Genomic DNA, 6,593 nt, shown 5'->3' with positions numbered 1-6,593 from the left:
GGGGAAAGAGATTGAGAGAGAAGGCAAATAAATACAATTAATTATGGAAAAAGAGGACATAAACATAGATGCAGCACATCCTGCCATTGTACACCAGAAGATATGTACAAGAATTTTCACAACAGTGTGTTCATAATTGTAAATAACTGGAAAAAATCCACAAATGTCTATCAACATCAGAGTGCATAAATAAATTGCGGTCTATTCATACAATGCAATACTACTTGTGAAATTTCACTACAAGTGAAAATGAATGAACTACAGCTACAAACATCAACATGGGTGAATCTCAAAAACAAAATATTTAACATAAAAAAAGAAAAGTCACAGAGGAATATATGCCTTATTATTTCAGTCATAGAAAGTGCTAAATGGATGAAACTAAACAATACCTTTCTTGTTTAGGGATCTATACATATAGGAGTAATATTAGAAATATTTGCTGACTATTCAGCCAGGCACCAGCCGATCAGAGTGGATGCCCAGCCAACCAAAACAGACACCAGCTGTAAACAATGGGAAATACTGTACCTGAGCAACTGGCTGAATGTCAGTCCTCTATACCATCACGTTGTAACTAAAGAAATACATGGGGATGATTAGCACAAAATTATGTTAGTGATTATCCTGGGCAGGGAAGAATTAGGAAGCAAAAGGGGAGAGGAACCTAAGGGGTCTATGACAATATTCTGATCTCTTAAGCTGGGTGATGGCTTCAAGGATGCTCATTTGATGATGATGATGGTGTGTAGTGCATCAATTCCTTCTTTTATATGGATGATATATTTCACCAAAAACATTTTTTAAAGATGACTGGACTTGGATTCAGAAGTCTTAGATCCACATCTATATAAATTTCTCACTAACTGAAGCTCAGAGAGATTGTGATCTAACCACCTACGGTAACAGCCTCAAAACTAGCCTCCTGACTTCTAGTCGAGTGCTCATTCCTCTACACCCAGTTCCATGGCAGACCTTCCTTTAAGTTCCATTCTCTTGAGCATTAATGGTTTGTTAAATGTTACACGTAAAAGTTGTTGAACCCAGGGCTGTCAGGATATGCAACTCCAGGGTCACCATGCACACAGTAAGATACTGTCAGCACACATCTTAGATGTCTGCTTTCACCCCCAGAACGTCCCCTTCACAGCACCCTGACATCCAGACCAACTAACCATGCCTCTGACATAGCCAAGAAGGAGCAGAGTAGGGAGACTCTCGTCTACAATGGGTTCTCGAGTCAGCATGTCCACCCCATTCCTTCCACCCTTTGCCATTAGACAAATGGCAGAACCAAGAAAGGAGAAAGGACCTACTCAAGATTACCCAACAGGTCAGGGGCAGTACAGGACTCTGAGTTGCCTGCACTAGGCTGGAGGCAGTGGGGCCCATCCACCCACCTTCCATGGAAGCAACCCAGGTAATTAGTACTGATGCTAATGCCCCACTCTGGAGTTCCTGATACCTCATCTTGGATCTAGGCCCTTTCAAAAGGAGCATTTCAAATAGGAGCCATCAACACTTACAGAGGGTGGGTCTTAATCCACAGAGGATCATTAGCTTCACCTAAGTGATGGGACATCCATCAGCACCTCCCATTCTTCCACCAATTTTCTATCTACTAATTATCTGTGATTAAGAATTGACACGGAGCGACATGGTCATTAACCACATATTTGCATGGCTCTTTCATGTTAGTGGGGCTGCTCAGTCTCACAGAGTCTAACTGGACACGCCCACAATGCTGCACAACACATTTACATCTGCTTGGCTGTCAGCAGCCAATAAAGGACGGCAGGATGTGCTTACTTGCAAAGGGACTTGGCTCTTGGCAAAATCTTTTTGCAGGCAAGCTGGATGTCTTGGCTTTCTGGCAGCCAGGCTTAACTGAGAGCATGCAGACTGAGGCTCTGAGACTTAACTCAGAGCACGCATTCAATATTCGTTAGCTCAAGCACTGTAGCAAGCACAGCACTGACTCCAGGAAATTTTACAAAGGTAAAGGAGACACTGTTCCTACTACCTTGGAGGTTTACCACCAGTCAAGGAAACACATGTAAGCAGAGAGAGCTAAGGGCCCTGAGAGAGGGAAAAGCAGCATGCCATGGGAATGCAAGCCCAGGAGAGATGTTTGGCCTGAGAAATCAAGGGAGGCCTCACAGAGATGGCACTTGCAGCATAGGGACAGATAGAGAGAGGAATTCCAGGCTGAAGGAACTACAAAAGCAAGGGCACAGAAATTCCAAGGAAAACGGGGCGTGACCTAGTCTAGATGGCACACATGCCATAGACGGGAAGGAGATGCCCTGGGTCATACCACAGAGAACACTGAATGTACTGCCAGGGTTTGGAAATGTTTCTGCTGGTTATGAGGAACATGGAAGGAATTTTGTTTTGGTGTGTAGGTGGGTGGGAGGGTGTTAGTAAACTTTTTATTGAAGGATAGCATACGTATAGAAAAGTGCAAACATTTTCACAAACTGACCACACCTATGTAACTAGCACCCAGCTAAAGAAAGAAATCATTACTAAAAACTCCAGAAATCCCTTTTGGCCCCCTTTCAGGAACTACCCAATCACAAGAGGAAGCACTATCCTGATTTTAACACCATAAATTATTTTCCCCTATTTTCTTGCATTTGGCTTCTTTCACTCAAAGCAATGTTTTCAAGACTCATCCATGCTGCTATACATAAAAGTAGTTTGTTAGTTATCTTTATGTTAATATCCCATTGTATGAAGGTATCACAATTATTAATGGGCAACATTTAGTTTCCAGTGTGGGGCTATAAACCTTCTTGCACATGACTCCTGGTGCTTTTATGGGTGCTTTTATCCATCTGTTGTGTACCTATCTAGGAGTGGAATTGTTGGGTCATAGGGTATGCATATATCTACTTGAACAGACAGTGCTAGTTTTCTAAAGTTGTTTTGTCCATTTACAGACCCACCTAACATAGAGTGTGGTGCTTAGAAAAGAGGGAGCTGGGACAAAGGGACCAGCCACGAGGCCACGCAATAAAGCCCAGGAAAGAGATAATGAAATCAGTGGCAACAGAACTGGAATAAAAAAGGCTGATAAAAAGAGGCACTGTAGGGTGGAACACGTAGGCTGTGGACACAAGGGAGAAGTGGACTTGAGAGGGAGGTGGAGGAAGGTTCCTGTATGGGGTGGCTGGCTCAGTGAGGGCTGTCCGGTTTGAAGGCAGGAGAAAACATCTTAGTTTGGGACACATCGAGTTTGAGATGTAGGACAGATGATATGAAGATGTCCAATAAATTGCTGGTTACGTGGGTCTGTTCACTAAGGGATGAGGTCAAGGCTGGAGACAAAGCATTAGGATTTATCATCACAGAGGCAGAGGTTGAAGCCAGGTGTGGCTGAGGCTTCCCAGGGGCGCTGTGTGGAATCAAGGAGAGGAGGGCTAAAGACCAGCCGCCCACCTTGACGGGATGAGCGGAGGAAGAGGAACGAGAGACAACATTGCTTCCCTCTGAAACGCTGGCAAGGGCCGTGAGGCGTGAGTCAGGCCCTTGGAGCCCAAGCAGCAGCCTGGGGTCCATCTCACCAGCCACGTTTTCTACTCAATGAACTTGCATCACTAACCTCAAAGCTGCATTGCAAAATCTGCATCAGACTGAGTACCTCTGGCAGCATCCTAGGGACAATGGGTACCAGAGACTTATAGCATCTTAGGGGCTGGGAGTCCTCTTCCCCACCTCCACACATCTCTGCCAAGATGGTATCCAGCACCCCAGGCAGGGAACTCAAACTCCCCATGGCGGCCCATTCCACTGTTGAGCGAGTGAGGCTACAAGAAAACCTTTCCTTACAAATGCAGTCTCACGATGTTAGAAGTCAAAGGAAGAGAAAAAATCGACCCTCCAATGGTGATGACCCTGGATAGAGTAAGATGCTAGGCCTCTGCATTCTGGAAAATCTGATTCTACTAATGTAGCCATGAGCATCTTCCTGTTGGGGTCATGGCACTTGACCCCTCACAGGAAGCGGCAGTGATTTCACTACCATTCGCACCCTGGCTGGGGACGTGCTCATCTGCTGCAGGAATTCCTCTGGCTTCATCAAGCAGTGAGTCCTGCCCTGGAATGTGGCCAGGCTCTCAGGACTGAGGCAGTGCATGCCACGGCACAGATCCACCAGGCTGGACACGCGGAAAGAACGAGCAGCGGCTGGCTGAGAGCGAGCCCACTGCTAGTAAGGTGGGCACGATGCCATGAGATTTAACGTCTTTTTCTAAATATTTACCTGCACCCGCCCTTTGTGGATCTCTGGAGAAGAAGAAGGAAGACAGATATGATTAAGAAATGGCTCGCCCCCACTCGCCGCCTCGGGGAGATTTATGAAAGAAACGGGCATACAAGAAGGAAAGGTAGTAGCTGAAACTTTTTTTTTTTTTTTTGGCTTTGTTTTTAGCAATTTCCAAAACACCCACCTATGCAGCCTCTGCATGATCTGAAATATGGAGGTTTGATATCTGGGAAAGGCATCAGAGGAAAACTGCCCTTGAGCCTCAACAGAGAGGGTCTCATCAGCCACTATTAACAATTGACATAGCATGAAACTCCAAAGTGTTAATCCTTGGATACATGTTTGCCAACTGAAAAGACATACATCACGTTCTCTGGACTACAAGCCATCCATTCCATCAGATCTCAGACTGAGGATTCTTAGGAATTTTCCAAAATTTGCAGACTTCGGAAGTAGTCAGCTTCTATCCAAGATGACAGAACAAAATTAGCTTTCTGGTTCTACAGAATCCTTTTTCTTTCCCTTTGCTTTACCACTCATCTAGCCTATTATTGTACACGGACACCCTCTATTTTCTCAAGACGATTCCCATTATCTTCATCCTATTACTTTTGACCCCCTATGGTCATGAGACTTGCCCAATCCATAGGCATGGAATCCCACCAAGCACAGCATATGACCAGTAAACAAGGTATGGGAATAGCCCATGGTCGTGGGATGCACAGCTTGATATCACATAATGCACCTGGAGGCGGCCAGCCTCACAGAATGCTGAAATGCCCTTCTAAAGGCACAACCAATGTACTAGGCACTCTGTAAGAATGGAGTGCCATTCTTCAGGATGTAGTGCATTTGTTAAATCAGAGACCCCCTATAGGTGTGTGTGCCCCAGCAGGAAGGATAGATGGCCTGGGAACCAAGGGATGGAAGCAGCAGTGGCCCCACTAACCGTCAGTCCCAATGTCCACTGTATAACTTTGTGCTTCCCATCTCTGCACCACTGGCCTCTGCAGGGTCACAGCTGCTCAATCTCATATGAATCCACCAGTATGGGAATATATACTATGGCTTATCATTTGGATTTCTTGACTGGAACTTACTTGTTTTATAGAAAATTGGTTGATTTTCTCAACTTCTTGATTGTTGTGGTGGTTTCACTGGTATATTTATACGTCAAAACTCATCAAATTGTACATTTTAAACAACTGTACCTCAGTAAAGCTGTAAAAAAATAGAAAATTTGAAAAGTTACATGAAATGCCTGATCTCAAATGAAAAAAAAATACTGAGATTTCAATAGAGAGTTTGGTAGAAATATAAAAAGTAGATAGAAAAATCAAGAAATCCTTCATAGAAGTAACCATAGGCATGATTCAAAATTAATAAAGTATATTTTCATCTATAACTCCAACTGCTCTCTTTAAAAGTTGGAATAGCTTAAAGGGAAGGCCTCTCCTACTCTTCAAACCAGGATGGGTTTGAATGTGCAGGTTGGGGCAGGGCTTTAGGAGAGGGGAATTGCTCTGTGTAATAAAGGAGAAGCATTATAATGCTGGGTAAAGGGGAGGCGCCTGGGAGAGAGGAGAGAGGAACCAGGGACCAGCAGGGTGGGACACTGCAGGGGTGAATTAGGGAGGGTTAAGAGCCCTTAGGGGCAGAGCAACACAAAAGGGACTTCGGGAGAAAAGGAATTAATCAGAGAGGATTTTTTAATTTGTTTACCAATGGTGTATGCCATGGGCCTCTCTCCCTCTGGTCACTCCCACACTATCTTTTAAAAAGGCTGCATTGCTCACTAATTCTTTTATATGAAAATGGATTTTTCTGGAAATGTTGAAGGGGACAGGGATGAGTTGTATGTCTGTATTGATGCAAGGCAAAAACAGATTATGCGGAGAAGCTGGAGTTAAAGACTTCAGCGTAAATCCCTGGAAATGAACAAAAAATTACAGGAGAACTTCAGAGTTTCAAATGCTGTGGAACTGGTGAGATTCAAGTTGAGATCTCCCAGAGGTAAAGAAGGACCCAGTTAACATCTAGGTTTTAGGCGGAAGAAACAGGAAATAGCATAAGATACATATGTGATATGATGAAAAGATGGAGTAGAGAATTAAAAAGGCCCAGAGAAGGGTAGAGGGATTTAGAAAGCGTTGAGGGACTTGCTAGGCTGAGAGGCTATAGTTCACCTACACTCTTTGTCCCCCCAGCCCCCCAACCACCACCCTAGAGAAACTGAAGATGAGCCCCCAGCAGTAACCGAGTTTTATTTTTTTCCTGCCCCTCTTCCCAGTTTTCTAAATTATGTTGGCCCAGAGAGACAACT

The sequence above is a fragment of the Lipotes vexillifer genome, unplaced genomic scaffold, assembly GCF_000442215.2.
Source record: "Lipotes vexillifer unplaced genomic scaffold, Lipotes_vexillifer_v1.1 scaffold809, whole genome shotgun sequence".
NCBI lineage: Eukaryota > Metazoa > Chordata > Mammalia > Artiodactyla > Lipotidae > Lipotes > Lipotes vexillifer.
This window is presented reverse-complemented; position numbering follows the sequence as displayed.